Source organism: Desmodus rotundus, chromosome 1 (genome assembly GCF_022682495.2).
Source record: "Desmodus rotundus isolate HL8 chromosome 1, HLdesRot8A.1, whole genome shotgun sequence".
Taxonomy (NCBI): domain Eukaryota; kingdom Metazoa; phylum Chordata; class Mammalia; order Chiroptera; family Phyllostomidae; genus Desmodus; species Desmodus rotundus.
Genome location: NC_071387.1, coordinates 80,192,190 through 80,210,314, shown reverse-complemented (window position 1 = coordinate 80,210,314; position 18,125 = coordinate 80,192,190). Strand labels below are relative to the sequence as shown.

The 18,125-nt window shown below is 39.3% G+C and overlaps 1 protein-coding gene across 7 annotated transcripts in view; it reads left to right on the top strand.

The window, feature by feature from the left end:
* The window catches only part of AOPEP (aminopeptidase O (putative)), a 437,655-nt gene that overhangs the window by 40,549 nt on the left and 378,981 nt on the right, over positions 1–18,125 (top strand). The gene's annotated exons all lie outside the window — the stretch shown is intronic.

The following is an 18,125-nucleotide window of genomic DNA, read 5'->3' as shown; positions in this document are numbered from 1 at the left end:
TCCTGGAAGTCTATTTCCTTTGCCAGATTGGGGAAGTTCTCCTTCATTATTTTTTCAAATAAGTTTCCATTTCTTGCTCTTCCTGGCACCCCTTTGATTTGGATGTTGGAACATTTAAAGTTGTCCTGGAGGTTCCTAAGCCTCTCCTCTTTTTTTTTTTTTTTTTTTTTTTTTTAATTCTAGTTTGTTCATTCTGGTCTGGTTGGATGTTTCTTTCTTCCTCCTGGTCCAAACCATTGATTTGAGTCTTTGTTCCCTTCCTGTCACTGTTGGTTCCCTGTACATTTTCCTTTATTTCACTTTTCATAGCCTTCACTTTTTCCTCTATTTTGTGACCATACTCAACCAAGTCTGTGAGCATCCCGATTACTGGTGTTTTTAACTGTGCATCTGTTAGGTTGGCTGTCTCTTCATTGTTTAGTTGTATTTTTTCTGGAGCTTTGATCTGTTCTTTCATTTGGGCCATATTTTTTTGTCTCGGCATGCTTGCTATGCAGGAGTGGAGCCTTAGGTATTTGCCAGGATGGGGTAACCCATGTTTCTGGGTTGTGATACTCTGTGTGGGCCAGGGGTCTGAGAGGGAACAATGCCATTTGCTCAGCTTTTGGTAGGCTTTCAGTCACTTCCTTTGCTACCACAAGCAAATTGGTCCCTTTTGCTGCTGATTCCCAGGTAGGTGGTTGTGTGTACATTCTAGGACCCTGTGGGTATCTCCAACAAACTCTCCTGTGGGGCTGGGAGTTTCTCCTGCCACTGCAACCCCTATAGGTGTCTAAGTCAGAGGTTTTGAGGCTTTCTATCCCCTTGCTGGGACCCTGGGTTGCAGGGTCTGTCTCACTTCCCAGTTGTTCTTCTTGGTTTATCCACACACAAATGTGGGGCCACCCACTCTTCCAGCCACTGCTTCATTTCATCTGCTAGCCACCACCTCACCTGCCTCAGTCCTCCAGCCACCACCTTGCCGCATGTCCTGTCCATCCTGGCTGCCCATCTCTGCCCCTCCTACCAGTCTGCATGAATATTTCTTCTTTAACTCCTTGGTTGTCAGACTTCCATACAGTTGAGTTTTCTGGCAGTTCTAGTTATTTTTTGTTTTTAAATTTGTTATTGTCCTTTTGGTTGTGCGAGGAGGCAAAGTGTATCTACGTATACCTCCATCTTGGCTGGAAGTCCTGTTCATTCTTTTCAACATTTTTTCTTTTCTATTCTTCAGATTTTATAATTTCTCTATAAATATTTTCAAGTTCACTCAGTCTTTCTTCTGTAATCTCTAATCTGATATTAAACTCCATTCAGTGAATCTTAAATTTCAGATATTATAGTCTTCAGTTCTAGACTTTCCTTTTAAAAATAGTGATTTCTATTTTTTTACTGTGTTTTCCTTTTAGTTCATTTATATTAGAGTATTTATGTCTCTAACTATATTACTAATAGCTGCTTTAAAGTCATATCTGCTAATTCAAATATTTGGGTCCACCCCACTCAGTTTCCATTTATTGCTTTTTCTTTGGGTATGGGTCACATTTTATTGTTTTTTAATGTCTAGTAATTTTGGATTTTATCTTGGACATTGTGGTTGATACTTTATAGAAAGTAGTGAAATAAGCCAGGCAGTGAGGGACAAATACCATATGATCTCACCTTTGACTGGAACATAATCAACAGAAGAAAAAAGTGAACAGGGTATAACCAGAGACGTTGAAGTTAAGAACAATCTGGCAATAGCCAGAGGGGAGTGGGGAGGGGATAGTGCGGAGAGGGGTTTACAAGAGCTACAATAAAGGACCCATGGACAAAATCAAAAGGGGGAGGGTGGAGGTGGGAGAGGGAGGGAGGTTTGGCTTCGGGGGGGTGGAGGGATGGGGAGAAAATGCAGACAACTGTAATTGAATAACAATAAAAATTTAACAAAAATAAAAATAAAAATAAATGATAGTACAAGAATAAAAACAACAACAAAAAGAAAGTCTGGATTCCTTATATTCCTGTGAAGAGCATTAACATTTTGTATTAGCAGGCAGTTAACTTGGCTGAGCTCAGACTTCCAACTTTGCCTTCCCTGAAATGAGCAACAGCAGATATCCCAGTTTAGATTGTTCACTTAGCCATGGATGGACTGTTTGGTCTGTCCCATAACCAGAGAATTGGGCAGTTTAGATGCAGAATATGGAGTTTTTCTGACTTCTCTGGAGCTTTTCTTCTTTACTTACCAATTGAGTCAACCCTGAACTCTGTTTCCTGATTCTTCAACTAGTAAGACCACAAGTTTCACTCTTAATTTTAGCTACTTGACATAGCATCAGGTGGGGCTACCCTCAGATGAAAAACAATAAAACATTCCCTTCTCCCAGATGTCAACTCCCTATAGTTTCTACAGCTTCTTGCCCACTCTCTTGTGCCTTCAGGTTTTTATATTGTTGTCTAGAGTTTATAAGTGTTGTCAGTGGGAGGGTTGGTCTGTTAATAAGCTATTACATGATTACTAGAAGTGATTCCTGTGAAGAGCATTAACGTTTTGTATTTGCCTTCATTTAAGGCAAAGGATTATATTGATTTAAAAACTATACCATACATTCTCTCCTCCAATGTGATCTAGCTCCTCCTCCATCAAAAGATGGAGTTGAATACCTCTCCTTGCATCTGGCTTTCCATATGACTCTTTTGAAATCAGTAGAATGTGGTGAAAGTGATACCACATTGACTTTTACAGCTAGATCAGAAAGGTCTCTATTCACCTTTCAAATGGTTCTTTGGGACACTTGCTTTGGTAGCTGCCAGCTGCCATATAAGGTGTTCAATCCATGTTAGAGAGGCTTTGTGTAGCTACTCTGGTCATCAGAAAAGCCCATCCTCTAGTTGAGTGCCACTGAATGTCATGGTCAGATTCATAAGAGGAAGAAGGATGGCCTAGCTGAGTGATACCCAAATTCCTCAGTTTAGATTGACCCAAGAATATAATAAAATAGTTGCTGTTTGAAGCCACAAAATTTTGGGTTAATTTGTCATGTAGCAATAGTAAATGGAAGAAAATTGAACCCTGAAAGAAGGAGTAGAATGTCTAAGTCAGTCATGAGTAAAGATGCTGGTGAACAAACAAAAGTTAAGTATTGACTTTTTTTTTATAAGTTGGATGAAGTTTGTTAAAAATGATATGATACGAAGATATTAGCACTAATAATATGGAAGCTGGTATAGAGTAGGGAAGAGGAAAGACTGATTATAAAATTTTCTAGGATCTTTATTGTATTGTTCAGAAGGCTACTCAAGATTTATTTTAAGTAGGCATGTTGAATAAATAAATTGATTGTATCTCTTATGAAATAGTAGAGGGAAAAAGAGAATTCAGAAAAAAAAAAATTAACCCAAAGCAGAAAAGTAAAAGTTGAAAACAAAATTGTGGTAGATAGAAAAAACAAAATAAGTTGCCTGAAATTGGAGCAGTTACAGCAAGAATCATGATAAATATGAATAAATGAATTTCAATTACCAAAAATAATAATCATATTTTTAAAAATGCAGCCAAATGTTGTTTAAAAAGACAACCAAGGCAAAACAACTCAGAGCAGTTAAAAATAAAAATAAAGGGATAGGAAAGATATATCAGGAAAAAGCAAACCAAAAAAAAGCAGGTCTGTCAATGTTAGTATCAGGCAAAATGGAATTTTTGGGTGTTTTACCTAGGAAACACTTGCACATGTACACAAGGAGACGTGCACAAGGAGACATGTACAAGGATGTTCATTTCTGCATTATTTGTAACAATGAAAAATTTAAAAGAACTTATCTATCAATAGGGAAATTGTTAAAGATTTTGCTTACCTTGGTTTAGTCTTCAAATGGAGACTGCAGCCTAGAAATCAAAAGAAGGCTGAGACTCAGAAAGGAAGCAATGGAAGAATTAGGAAAGATCATTAAGAGGAAAGATGTATCTTTAGAGACTCTCATATTCCCAATTACTATGTGTAAATGCAAAAGTTGGACAGTGAAGAAGGCTTATAGGAAAAAAATAGATTATTTTGAAATATACTATTGGAGGAGAGCTCTGTGGATACCCTATACTGCCAGAAAGATGAACAAGTAAGTCCTAGAACAAATTAAGCCGCAAACATTGCTAGAGGTAAAAATGACAACACTGCAGTTGTCCTACTTCAGGCACATCATGAAAAGGTAGTGTTCTTTGTTTTGTTTTTTGTATTTTATTTAATTTTTATTGTATTTTTTTCCATTACCCTTTAGTCCTCTTAAACACCCCTCTGACCAGCAGTTACCACACTGTTGTCCATGTCCATGTCCATGAGTTCTTTTTCCTTTTTGCTCAATTTCCCCATCCCCCTAACATTCCCCACCTGCCCCAGCTAGCTGTCATCCTGCTCTCCATCTGTGAGAAGGTAGTGTTCTTTGGAAACGATAATAATGCTGGGAAAAATAGAAGGCAGCCAGAGAAGAAAAAGGCCAATGAGCTAGATTGATCCCATAAAAGAAGCCATAGTGGGTCTGCAGGAGCTGAACAGGGCTGTTGAGGACAGGATACCATGTACCTCATTAATAGGGTGACCTGGAGTTGGAGCCCACTCAGTGGCATATAACGGAAATACATAAATTGTGAAATGTTCATATAGGGACACTACATGGCAGTTAAAAGATGCCAAATCTATGTGCATGTACATGGCTGTGTTTCAAAACCCCTGAGTGAAAGGTTACATAATGTCAGTGTGACATTTCTAAACACAAAATAATACATTTGCTTTCTAAGATTCCTTCTAATTCTGAAGTTATTTTCTCAAATTTCATAGCAATTAGCTATGCTTCTATGGCTATTCAAGGTTGGACAAAAGTAGGTTTACAGTTGCTCTTATGGAAAATAATATATAATAATTAAAAATAATAACAAGAATAACTGTTTCACATGTTCATAACTGTAAACCTGTTTTTGCCCCATCCTGGATGTATTTGAATGTGAGGAACTGTGCCCAGAAACAGTACATTTCAGTAACAGACTGGCTGTCATTAAGAACAATCACTGTATACTAAAGAAAGAACACTCTTGGAAGAGCAGAGAGCTGTCTTCATCTGAACCAAGTAATCTATAGAATTAAATATTTTGTAACAACTCACAGTGTGCTCAATATTATATAATAAGCATATATGCAAAAATATCTCCTTTTCTCCTGAGTTGCTTAAAATAAAACGTGGGATAAAGAGGTACCAAGTATATCCTGTGAAGAAAAAAATAGAGCTGTCTGGAGGCAGATACTTGTTAAGTAATAAATTTCTACTGGAACCTATGTAAGCTGGAATCTCTGTTCTGTAAATAACTAGATGTTGAAATCACAAATGCCCTAAGATGTCATTTCTGCATATATTTATTGAGAACCTACTACATGCTATGTACTTTACCTAACATGATCGTGAACACAAAGATGAACCAGCAGTCCCAAGTTGTTTCTAGACCAGTGGAAGATGGAGGTAACTATAAAACGAGGCAGGATAAGTTAAGGGCCCTGTGAGTGATTCACATAGCTTTATAGCTTGAAAGGAGAATGAGATTATTTTCTTTGGAAAAATTCAGAATGGCTCTACAGAGGCTATTTCACACATTTGTGAATGTGTGCATTTCTGTTTGGGTGATTAAAAGTGGCAGGGAAGTTGTTTTGCTACACCATTGCTCTGTTTAGTATTTAATACTCTTCCCCCCGACGTTCTTTCTTAAGAAAGATACTATTGTGCATTAAATCTTTCAAAATCTTTAATGGTGTTGCTGAGATAATCATTTAAGCATTTAAAATAGACACCACATTTTATTTTATTTTTATTTTTGTTATTTTAAATTATTGTTGTTCAAGTACAGTTGTCTGCATTTACCCCCCAACCCCCCACCCCACTCCAGCCGTCCCCACCTCCCCCCCCTGCTTCCCACCCCCATGCTTGGTTTTGTCTGTGTGTCCTTTATAGCTGTTCCCGAAAACCCTTCCCCCCTGCCCCCGCCATTATTTCCTCCTACCTCCCCTCTGGTTACTGTCAGATAGTTCTTAATTTCAATGTCTCTGGTTATATTTTGCTTACTTTTTTTCTTTTCTTGATTAGGTTCCAGTAAAAGGTGAGATCATGTGGTATTTGTCCCTCACCACCTAGCTTATTTCACTTAACATAATGCTCTCCAGTTCCATCCATGCTGTTGCAAAGAGTAGGAGCTCCTCCTTTCTTTCTGCTGCATAGTATTCCATTGTGTAAATGTGCTACAGTTTTTTGATCTACTCATTTACTGATGGGCACTTAGGTTGCTTCCAACTCTTGGCTATTGTAAATTGTGCTGCTGTGAACACTGGGGTGCATAAGTTCTTCTGAATGGGTGTTTCAGGGTTCTTAGGGTATAATCCCAGCAGTGGAATTGCTGGGTCAAAAGGCAGTTCCATTTTTAGTTTTCTGAGAAAATTCCATACTGTTTTCCACAGTGGCCTCACCAGTCTGCATTCCCACCAACAGTGCACTAGGGTTCCCTTTTCTCCACATCCTCTCCAACACTTGTTGTTTGTGATTTGTTTATGATGACCATTCTCACTGGTGTGAAGTTTGTGGTTTTAATTTGCATTTCTCTGATGGCTAGTGATACTGAGCATCTTTTCATATGCATCTGGGACCTCTGTATGTCCTCCTTGGAGAAATGTCTGTTCAGGTCTTTTGCCCATTTTTTAAATTGGGTTGTTTGTCTTCCTGGAACGTAGTCTTGTGAATTCTTTATATATTTTGGAGATTAAACCCTTGTCTGAGGTATCATTGGCAAATATGTTTTCCATATAGTTGGTTCTCTTTTCATTTTAATGCTGTTTTCTTTAGCCATGCAGAAGCTTTTTAATTTGATGAGGTCCCATTTGTTTATTCTTTCCTTTATATCCCTCGCTTTAGGGGACATATCAGTGAAGATATTGCTGCATGGAATGTCTGAGATTTCCCTGCTGATGTTTTCCTCTAGGACTTTTATGATGTCACAGCTTATATTTAAGTCTTTTATCCACCTCAAATTGATTTTTGTGTATGGTGTAAGTTGGTGATCGAGTTTCATTTTTTTGCATGTAGCTGTCCAGACCTCAACACCATTTGTTGAAGAGGCTATTTTTGCTCCATTTTATGCTTCTTCCCCCTTTGTCAAATATTAACTGACCGTAGAGAGTTGGGTTTATTTCTGGGCTCTCTGTTCTGTTCCGTTGTAGACACCACATTTTAAAGGCAACTGTGGTTTGCCACTGGAAACTAACCATTAGGTTTGATAAAGGGAGAATTTTATGTTATGGTTTATGACAGAGAATGGAAAAATGCTTTAGTGAGATGGGCTGGTATTTTAAATTGGAGCACAATAATAGCAAAAAGCGCTGAAGTCAACGGACTGCTTAGAAATATGGTTACTATTTGATGAGAGAGGCCTTTCAAAGTGGCCACATACATGTGTTTGCAACCACAGTTCAGTCCTTTCTTAAACTTGGGACTATGACTCTGATTGATGTCAGTGAGAGTTATGGCAGAAAAAGGAGGTTTAAGTCATCGATGAATTCAAGGCAAGTACAAATAAGTGTAATAAGCAATAAGTTATAACAGACTTACACATTATACATAACTTAGGATGGAAAGTATGCAAAGATGATAGTTCTCTTCTAAATTTTCTGGAGCTCGCTTAAAAATTCTCCTATTTTCCCCAAAGACATTTCAATACAAATTGATTCTAGTCCATACAACTTAAATAAGATTTTCAAAAAGGTAGAATGGGATATGGAAGAGACTTAGGAGGTGACATTTGATTTATGACTTGAGCAATATGAAGGAAATGGCCATGAGAGCTGGAGATGAGAATTCCAAGGAGAAGCATCATCAAGTGGAAAAGCATCAGAAATTGCTTTTGCAAATTGCTTTACCTCTTTGGGCCTCAATGTCTTCATTTGTAAAACTAGAGAGTTGGACTAAGTGAGCCCTAAGGAATTTTCCCGGTTCAAAATTTAGTGAAATAAACACTAGTTAAAATGGGCAACAGGGCCAAATATAGTTTTTTAAAAACATTTTCCAGTTTTCTTGAAATATAATTGACATATAACATTGTATTAGTGTAAGGTATACAACATAATGCTTTTATGTATAGATATTGCAATGCTCATTTTTAAGTACAGCATCCCTGCGGTAGTTGAAAGGAATAGGATGGAGACATGGAAAGGGACAAAATGTTGGCAAGAGAAAAATGTTAAATGAAACAAGATTCCAAATTAGTGGCAGTGGGTAGTCTTGGGGGGAATGCTTCTTTCCCATCTCTGACATTTCCTTTCTTGTTTTCTTCTTAATTACTGTAACATTCCCGGTCACTTCTAACCCTCAGGGAGATGAATTGATTTATTCTGGTAAATTTGGGAAGAAGATACTGGGTGTGCTCTGCTCAGCTCAACTCCTCCATTTTGCTTTTGGACATCAATCCTGACCACAGAGAACTGTTTTCTTTACTTCTCCAGACCCTGTCTTACAAAGCTGCTTTTCCAGGAGCTTTGACCTGAGCCAGCATTGCCCATGGTCATATGGGTAAATCTGTCGAATTTGGAGATTCTGTTTTCAGGCAACTTTGGCCCCCAGGATAAACCATATTCTTTAGTTTAGCCTTCATCAGTAAAAATGGTGATGTTTTGGTCTCCCTTTGCTGTATCCTCTTCTCATTTCTCAATATGTTTAGAATTTGGATGGACAAGAAGAGTGCTATTTATTTGGCCCTTTCATACCCCAAAAGCTGGAATTCAAGGGGAAGGGAACTAGCTTTGCTGAAAAGGGATATTGTTTCCTTGAAGGCAGTAGTTGTGAAGAGCTAGTGATCTTTGAAGTACAATGGAGCTTCAGAGATTCAAAATCATCTAAGTAAAGTAGGAGATAAAATAATTATCTGAGAGTGATCCAGGAGACATGGAATTGGAAACTTAAAAGAAGAAAAGATTTAGAATTGAATCTATGGGGAGTGTACTCAAGAATCCACTGAAGAGGACCAAGGGATTGTCAGTTAGGATGACAAACAAGATAACGTTAACAGGCTTGGATGGAGAGAGCTCAAAGATATTCTTGCTCTTTGCCACCAGGGACAAAGAAAGTGGTAAAAACTGCTCTATAGAATATATTTTATTCTTGTTATATTAATTTTCAGAAGTAAATGAAGGAATCTGTTAGGGTTGGAGTGGTTACATCAATACTGTTAAAAATGATAAACTATAGTTCTTTGAATATGATAGTTTAGACAGCCACTAAGTTAACCCTTATCTCAGTTGATTCAGATTTTCCTTTTTTATGTGTGTTTGGGACTTTTTTTATTAAACATTTTTTTTAAAGAACCTAATCAATGAAATACTATATGGTAGCAGTGTAAATACCAGCAGGGTAAATTTTTAACATCTGTTGTTTTTCATTACACAGATAGAGCCAATGGCTTTATTAAAGGGTATTATTCTTTATATGCCAAGTTTAGTCGCTTTCATGAAGAAAAGAAAATACCCTGGCTTATTTCTTTTGTCTATTGACTTTTCTAGGACCAAGGGAAGTACCAGCCTCTGCACAAAGTAATCTCAAACTATTCTTTGCATGCCTGATTTCTCTCAATTTCTACTACCCTTAAAAGTCAAAATGTATGTTAACATGCGCAGTTTCTTGGGGAAAGGGATGGTAGGTAGGAGTGTAGGATTTGGGGAGGTGATGGTACTTCAACAGAGTGGGGAGGGAGAACAGGATTTGGTAGGGAAATATGAGAGGTGAAAGCCAAGAACACTCCAGGTATGGCACATTGCTTGGTCCAGAAAGCAGGGAGTTGTGGTGTCTGGTCATCTTCAGGGAATACTGTGTTTGAGCAGGGGCTTGCTATAGGACAAGGGCAAAAAGGGAGTGTGGTCTCCATGACTGGGAAAATAGCATGAAAACAGATTGTGCAAAGCTGCAAGAAGCCAGATATTTTTTAGGCTGGGTGAGATTCTGATGAGGGAATAGACTGTGGAGAGGTAGAAAATGAAAATTCAATGGAGTTGATTGCTGGAGTGAGATTCTAGAAGGAAGGGAAATAAGAGTGGTAGACATGCAGGTAAAGTCAGAAGGGAAGTGAGAGGAGCTAAATGGAATGATAAGGCAGGGCTCAATTTTACTTGAAAAGTCAAGCAAGTAATTTTTATATTTGATGGAAGAATACCTTCTGATACTTTAATTACAAAAATTATTTTAAATATACCTACTCTGCTAGAGTTTTTATTTCTTTTCCACTTTTTTGTGAGAGATTTATGTATTGATTTAAAAAATTTGTATTGTTATTCAATTACAGTTGTATGCCTTTTCTCCCCATCCCTCCACCCCACCCCAGATGAACCCACCTCCCTCCCCCACCTCCACCCTCCCCCTTGATTTTGTCCATGTGTCCTTCATAGTAGTTCCTGTAATCCCCTCTCCTTACTGTCCCCTCCCTACTGCCCCCTGGCTATTGTCAGATTGTTCTTAACTTCAATGTCTCTGGTTATATTTTATTTCCTTTTTTCTTCTGTTGATTATGTTCCAGTTAAAGGTGAGATCATATGGTATTTGTCCCTCACCGCCTGGCTTATTTCACTTAGCATAATGCTCTCCAGTTCCATCCATGCTGTTGCAAAGGGTATAGGCTCCTTCTTTCTCTCTGCTGTGTAGAATTCCATTGTGTAAATATACCATAGTTTTTGGATCCACTCGTTTGCTGATGGGCACTTAGGTTGCTTCCAGTACTTGGTTATTGTAAATTGTGCTGCTATGAACATTGGGGTGCACAGGTTCTTTTGGAGTGGTGTTTCAGGGTTCTTAGGGTATAATCCCAGCAGCGGAATTGCTGGGTCAAAGGGCAGTTCCAGTTATAGTTTTCTGAGGAAATTCCATACTAATTTCCACAGTGGCTGCACCAGTCTGCATTCCCACCAACAGTGCACTAGGGTTCCCTTTTCTCCGCATCCTCTCCAACATTTGTTTGTTGATTTGTTTATGTTGGCCACTCTGACCAGTGTGAGCTGGTACCTCATTGTGGTTTTAATTTGCATCTCTCTGATGGCTAATGATGCTGAGCATCTTTTCATAAGTCTCTGGGCCCTCTGTATGTCTTCTTTGGAGAAGTGTCTGTTCAAGTCCTTTGCTCATTTTTTAATTGGGTTGTTTGTCTTCCTGGAGTGCAGTCGTATGAGTTATTTATATATTTTGGAGATCAGGCCCTTGTCTGAGGTATCATTGGCAAATATGTTTTCCCATACTGTTGGTTATCTTTTTATTTCAATGCTGTTTTCTTTAGCCATGCAGAAGCTTTTTATTTTGATGAGGTTCCATTTGTTTATTCTTTCCTTTGTGTCCCTTGCTTTAGGGGATGTGTCTGTGAGGATGTTGCTGCGTGGAATGTCTGAGATTTTCTTGCCAATGTTTTCCTCTAGGACTTTTATGGTGTTACAACTTATATTTAAGTCTTTTACCCATCTTGAAATTATTTTTGTGTATGGTGTAAGTTGGTGATCGAGTTTCATTTTTTTGCACGTAGCTGTCGAGATCTCCCAAAACCATTTGTTGAAGAGGCTGTTTTTGCTCCATTGTATCATCCTGCCTTTTTTGTCAAATATTAATTGACCATAAAGACTTGAGTTTATTTCTTGGCTCTCTGTTCTGTTCCATTGGTCTATGTGCCTGTTTTTATGCCCGTACCAGGCTGTTTTGATTACCGTGGCCTTGTAATACAGTTTGATATCAGGAATTGTGATCCCTCCTGCTTTGTTCTTCTTTCTCAAAATTGCTACAGCTATTAGGGGTTGTTTATGTTTCCAGATGAATTTCTGAAATGTTTGTTTTATATCTGTGAAATATGTCATGGTAGTCTAATAGGGATTGCATTGAATCTATAAATCGCTTTGGGTAGTATGGCCATTTTGATGATGTTAATTCTTCCAATCCATGCATATGGTACATGCTTCCATTTGTTTGTGTCTTCCTTAATTTCTTTCTTCAGTGTTGTGTAGTTTTCTGAGTACAGGTCTTTTACCTCCTTGGTTAGGTTTGTTCCTAGGTAGTTTATTTTTCTTGTTGCTATATCAAATGGGATTTTTTCCTGATTTCTGTTTCTGCAGTTTCGTTGTTGGTATACAGGAATGCCTTTGATTTCTGAGTATTGACTTTGTATCCAGCTGTTTTGCCAAATTCATTTATTAGGTCAGGTATTTTTCTGGTGGAGTCTATAGGATTTTCCATATACACTGTCATGTCATCTGCAAACAGTGACAGCTTCATTCCTCCTTTCCAATTTGGATGCCTTTTATTTCTTTTTCTTGTCTGATTGCTGTGGCTAGAACTTCCAATACAATGTTTAATAGGAGTGATGAGAGAGGGCATCCTTGTCTTGTTCCTGATCTTAGTGGGAAAGCTCTAAGTTTTTGTCCATTGAGTATGATGTTGGCTGTAGGTCTCTCATATATGGCCTTTATTATGTTGAGGAATGCTCCCTCTATTCCCACTTTGCTGAGTGTTTTTATCAGAAATGGGTGCTGTATCTTATCAAATGCTTTTTCTGCATCTATTGATATGATCGTGTGATTTTTGTCTTTGCTGTTGTTGATGTGATGTATTATGTTTATTGATTTGCGAATATTGTCCCATCCTTGCATCCCTGGGATGAATCCCACTTGGTCATGGTGGATGATCTTTTTAATGTATTGCTGGATGCGGTTTGTCAATATTTTGTTGAGAATTTTAGCATCTATGTTCATCAGCGATAATTGGCCTGAAGTTTTCTTTCTTCATTGTGTCTTTATCTGGTTTTGGGATTAGGATGATGCTGGCTTCATAAAAAGAGTTTGGGAGTCTTCCCTCAGTTTGGATTTTTTCGAATAGTCTGTGAAGGATAGGGGTTAGCTCTTCCATAAATGCTTTGTAGAGTTCTCCTGTGAAACCATCTGGTCCAGGGCTTTTGTGTGCCAGAAGCTTTTTGATTACTGCTTCATTTTTGTTTGCTGTTATTGGTCTGTTCAGGTTTTCTGCTTCTTCATTCAGGTTTGGAAGATTATATTTTTCTAGAATGTGTCCATTTCACCTAGGTTTTCAAATTTCTTAGCATACAGTTCTTTGTAGTAATTTCTTACAATTCTTTGTATATCTGTGGTATCAGTTGTAATCTCTCCTCTTTCCTTTCTAATTGTGTTTATTTGGATCCTTTCTCTTTTTTTCTTGATAAGCCTACTTAAAGGCTTGTCGATTTTGTTTATCTTTTCAAAGAACCAGCTCCTGGATTCATTGATCCTTAGAATTGTGCTTTTAGTCACGATGTCATTTAACTCTGCTCTGATCTTGGTTATTTTCTTCTTTCTAGTTGCTCTGGGCTGTCTTTGTTGTTGTTCCTTGAGTTCTTATAGACATAGGGTTAGGTTGTTTGTTTGAAATGTTTCTCTCTTTTTAAGGTAGGCCTGTATTGCAATGAACTTCCCTCTCAGGAATGCCTTTGCTGTGTCCCATAGGTTTTGGATTGTTGTGAGTTCATTTTCATTTGTTTCCAGAAAGTTTTTGATTTCTTCCCTAATCTCGTTCTTGACCCCTTCATTGTTTAATAGCATGCTATTCAGTCTCCATGATTTTGAGTGTTTGGGATTTTTTCCTTTGGGGTTGGTTTCTAGTTTCAGTCCCTTGTGGTCAGAGAAAATGCTTGATATGATTTCAATTTTCTTGAATTTGTCGAGGCTTGCTTTGTGTCCTATCCTGTGGTCTATCTTTGAAAATGTTCCATGTAAGCTTGAAAAGTAAGTGTATTTTGCTTGTTTGGGATGAAAAGCTCTATATAAATCAGTTAAGTCCATTTCATTGAGGGTATTGTTAAGTGACACAATATTCTTGTTGATATTTTGTTTGGAAGATCTGTCCATTTTTGACAGTGGGGTGTTAAAGTCCCCTACTATAATTGTGTTGCTGTCAATATCTTTCTTGATGTCCTCCAAGATTTTCTTTATGTATTTGGGTGCTCCTATGTTGGGTGCATATATATTTACAATGTTTATGTCTTCTTGGTGGATTCTTCTTTTGCGTATTGTGAAGTGATCATCTGGGTCTCTCTTTATGGCCCTTCTTTTGAAGTCTATTTTGTCTGATACGAGTATTGCTACCCCTGCTTTTTTTTTCCTTTCCATTTGCTTTGAAAATTTGTTTCAGCCCTTCCCTTTCAGTCTGTGTAGGTCTTTTGTCCTGAGGGGGGTCTCTTGTAGGCAGCATATGTGTGTGTCATGTTTTCTTATCCATTCAGCTATTCTATGTCTTTTGATTGGAGCATTTAATCCATTAACGTTTAAGGTTATTATCGATAGGTAGTTATTCATTGCCATTTTTTCCTACCTGTGTTCCTCTGTCTTTCTCTTTACCTTCCTTTCCTTAAAGCAGTCCCTTTAGCATCTCTTGCAGAGCTGGTTTGGTGGAAGTGTATTTTTTTAGACTTCTTTTGTCTGGGAAACTCTTTATTTGGCCTTCTATCTTGATTGAGAGCCTTGCTGGGTAAAGTAGTCTTGGTTGCAGGCCTCTGGTTCTCATTACTTGGAATATTTTTTGCCATTGTCTTCTGGCTTGGATCGTTTCCATTGAGAAGTCAGTTGCTAACGTTATTGGGGCTCCCGTGTATGTTACTTCCTTTTTCTCCCTTGCTGCCTTTAAGATCCTCTCTTTGTCTTGGAGATTTGCCATTTTAATTATGATGTGTCTTGCAGTGGGTCTCTTTGGGTTCCTCTTGCCTGGGACTCTCTGTGTTTTCTGGATTTGGGTGACTTTTTCTCTCCTCAGATTAGGGAAATTTTCCATCATTACTTTTCCAAAGAGGTTTTCTATCCATTGCTCTTCTTCTTCTCCTTCTGGTATCCATATTATACGGATATTATTACGTTTCATGTTGTCCTGCATTTCCCTTAATCCCTCTTCATTCTTTCTGAGCCTCTTTTCCTTTCCTTGCTCTTTTGGGTGGTTTTTTTTCCTACTTTGTCCTTGAGCTCACTGATCCGATCCTCTGCTTCATCAAGTCTGCTTTTCATTCCTTCTATTGTGTTCTTCAGTTCAGAAATTGTATTCTTCATTTCCTCTTGGTCCTTGCTGATAGTTTCTATTTCCTTTTTCATGTTGATATACTTTACAGTGAGTTCATTGTAGTTTCCCTGTACTTTCTGGTAGTTCTCTGTGACCTCAGTGAGCTTCCTGATAACCTTGCTTTGAACTCAGTATCTGATAGTTGACTTGCCTCTTTTTCAGTTAGCATTCTTTCTGAGGCTTCCTCCTTTCCTTTCATTCGGGGGTTGTTTCTTTGTCTTCCCATTGTTTGTGAGACTCTTCTTGTTAGCCTCTGCTTCTTAAATTGATCTTTTCTGACTCCCTGGGTTTATGGTATGAACTTCTATGGTAGAATGCCAATGGGATTCAGTGATGCTGTATCCTTAATCTCCTGTGCTCACTGGTCTTGAGCTGACATTTATGGGTCTAACAGGGTCTAACTCTGGCTTTTTCAGAGCTCTAGGTTTTATTGTCTCACCTGTGGGAAAAGAAGAAAGAAGAAAAAAAAGAGGAGCAGGGAAGTAGGGGAAAAGGGAATAGAAAAGGAATGGAAGGAAGGAAGGAAGGAAGAAGGAATAAGAAAAGATCAGAGGAAAATAAGAAGAAGGAATTAAAAAATTACAATAAATAAAAGAAGGCAGGAAGAAGGAATAAAAAAGGTAAAGGATGGAAGGAAGAAGGAATAAAAAAAGAAAGAAGGACAGAAAGGAAGAAGTAATTTAGGGGGAAAGGAAAAAAAAGAAGTCTTCTGCTGGCTTTGAACCAGTTAGGTTAGTTCTGCTGGTCTTCCTGTCTGTGAAACGGGAGGGTCTGGTTGGAGGGATTGGTTTCACTTTTCTCCCTTCCTGAGCCACACTCTTAGCTGTTGTCCAGCTTCCATTTCAGTTCCTCAGGGTCCTTCTGCTCCCCACTAGGCCTTTAGTTCACCAGTTGTGCTGTCCTTGAGGTGCACCAATTAGGGGCAACTCACACTCCCCCTTCTTGCTCTTTGCTGTCTTAGATGCTAGGGGCTCTCCATGCTCCTTTGCGTGGTTCAGCCCCCTACTGGGTCACGTCTTTCCAGGGACTGCAGTTTTCTGTTGCCCTGCAGCTCCCCTCTGCTGGGCGTTCAGACTTCCTCCTGAAGAGCGAGTAGGCCCTGCAGAACTCTGTGGGCAGGGGCTAGGTGGGAGTTGTGCAGAACCGGGTGCTTTTAGGTGTGGTTGCCTGGGGGCAGCCAGGCCCTTGATTGGGTTGCGCAGCTCATCCGGGCTTTGGGCCAGTGCACGGGGGCAGCCAGCCGCTGATCCGGGTGCGCACCCATCAGAGGTTGCAGGTGTGCGCGCCCACCCAGGCGCTTTGGGTCTGTGAGCCAGGCAGAGGAGCCACTGATCTGGATGCACACTGATCCCCGGCTTTGGGCCTGTGGGGCTGGGGCAGCAGCTGCTGATCAGGTTGGGTGCCTACCTGGAGTTTCAGTTGTGGGCGTCCAGGCCGCTGATCAAGGTGCACTCCCACCCGGGGTTTCAGGTGTGGGCCCCAGGCCACTGATTGGGGTACAGGCCCACTGGGGCGCTTGAGCCTGTGAGCCCAGGCAGCTGGGTCACTGATCAGGGTGCGCGCCCACCCGGGGTTTCAGTTGTGGGCGCCCAGTCCGCTTGTCTCGGTGCCAGCCGGGCTTCAGGTGTATGCTGGGGCTGCTTATCCCGTGTTCACAGTCCAGGGGCTGAGGGGGTAGGGTCGCAAGAGGCCTTGGCTGCTGCAGGGAGTTCTCTATCTAGCTGCTGAGTGCCTCTATTTTCTCTTTTTCTTTTCGAGAAATTCTTCCTATTCAAGCCCCCCTGGCCCAAACAAGCACCTGGCCTCTCACACAGCCCAGCCTGGCTCTCTCCCAAGAATCCTGCAGCAGACCTTGCGCCCTGGCCGGGGCTTCAGATGCCCTGGTCCCCACCCTGGTCCCAGGGACCTTATTGTCCTTAAGCATTCTTCTTACCGTCTGATCTTTCAATGTCCTCTTTCTTTGGTCTCCGATCTTCATATATGCTGGAATACCGTTGGCTCTTCGCTCTGTTCCTCAGATCAGCCAGGTGTTTCACTGGTGCTGAGGGGAAGTGGACTCCACTCCCACCTATCTCGCCGCCATCTTTCAGACCCTCTTTTCCACTTTTGATAAAAGAATAATAATAAAGAAACAATATGTGCTGAAAATATTAGGTATATAACAGCGACTGAAATAATTTCAAAAATTTTTTTACCCAGATTGCTATTGTAAAATAAGAATACATTTTGATTCAGAACTTTTATGAAGAACTTGGGCATTTTATTACAACATCTGTTTCTACATTTTAATTTCTCTCCTTCCTTTTTTGTAGGTATTAGAGTACTTTTTTTTTTTCAAATGAGAAGAACTTTTCGTTTGCCACAAGAAGGCTATTATCCAGAATGTTAATGGGTTTTCATCTATTAAGATGTAATGATATACCTTGAGTATTTAACTATAAATTTGAAAAATCTCCATGAACAATCTCAAAGGAATACTTAGAATGCACTCCTGGTAAATTGGCTCATTTTCCTGTAATTTACTGTAAGTGCTGATAGGAGAGCAGTCCTAATGTGAAAAGTACATTAATCCCTGGAGTTACATTGTATGTATTAAATTATTACTCTCAAAGAATAAAATGTATGAGGCCATTTAGCCTTCATTCACATTTGTTACTTAGAATCACAGTGGAGAAACAGTCACTTATCTTTTGAGGCACAAAATTAGAAATGATACATTTAATATATTTTAAAAACAAGAGGTACAGTGATGCTGTTATGCTTTTGCATAACAATTGCTCTTTCCCAAAACAAGAACTGTTCCAGTTAGAAGAAGGTTTTTTCTGGCTTTGTGGAGGCCTCTTTCATTCCGTTGGTAATTGAAATATTTTTAGAAACCCATCATGCTGCTTTCTTTGATGTCAGTCTCAAAGATTAGTCTGCCTTCTAGTCATGAGCTTCTACCACATTTAAGAAGGTAGTCAACTTGCAGGAGCAGTGACTGCAGGAGCATTTAGGATCTTAGAATTTTGTCTAATTGTGTTTCTCTC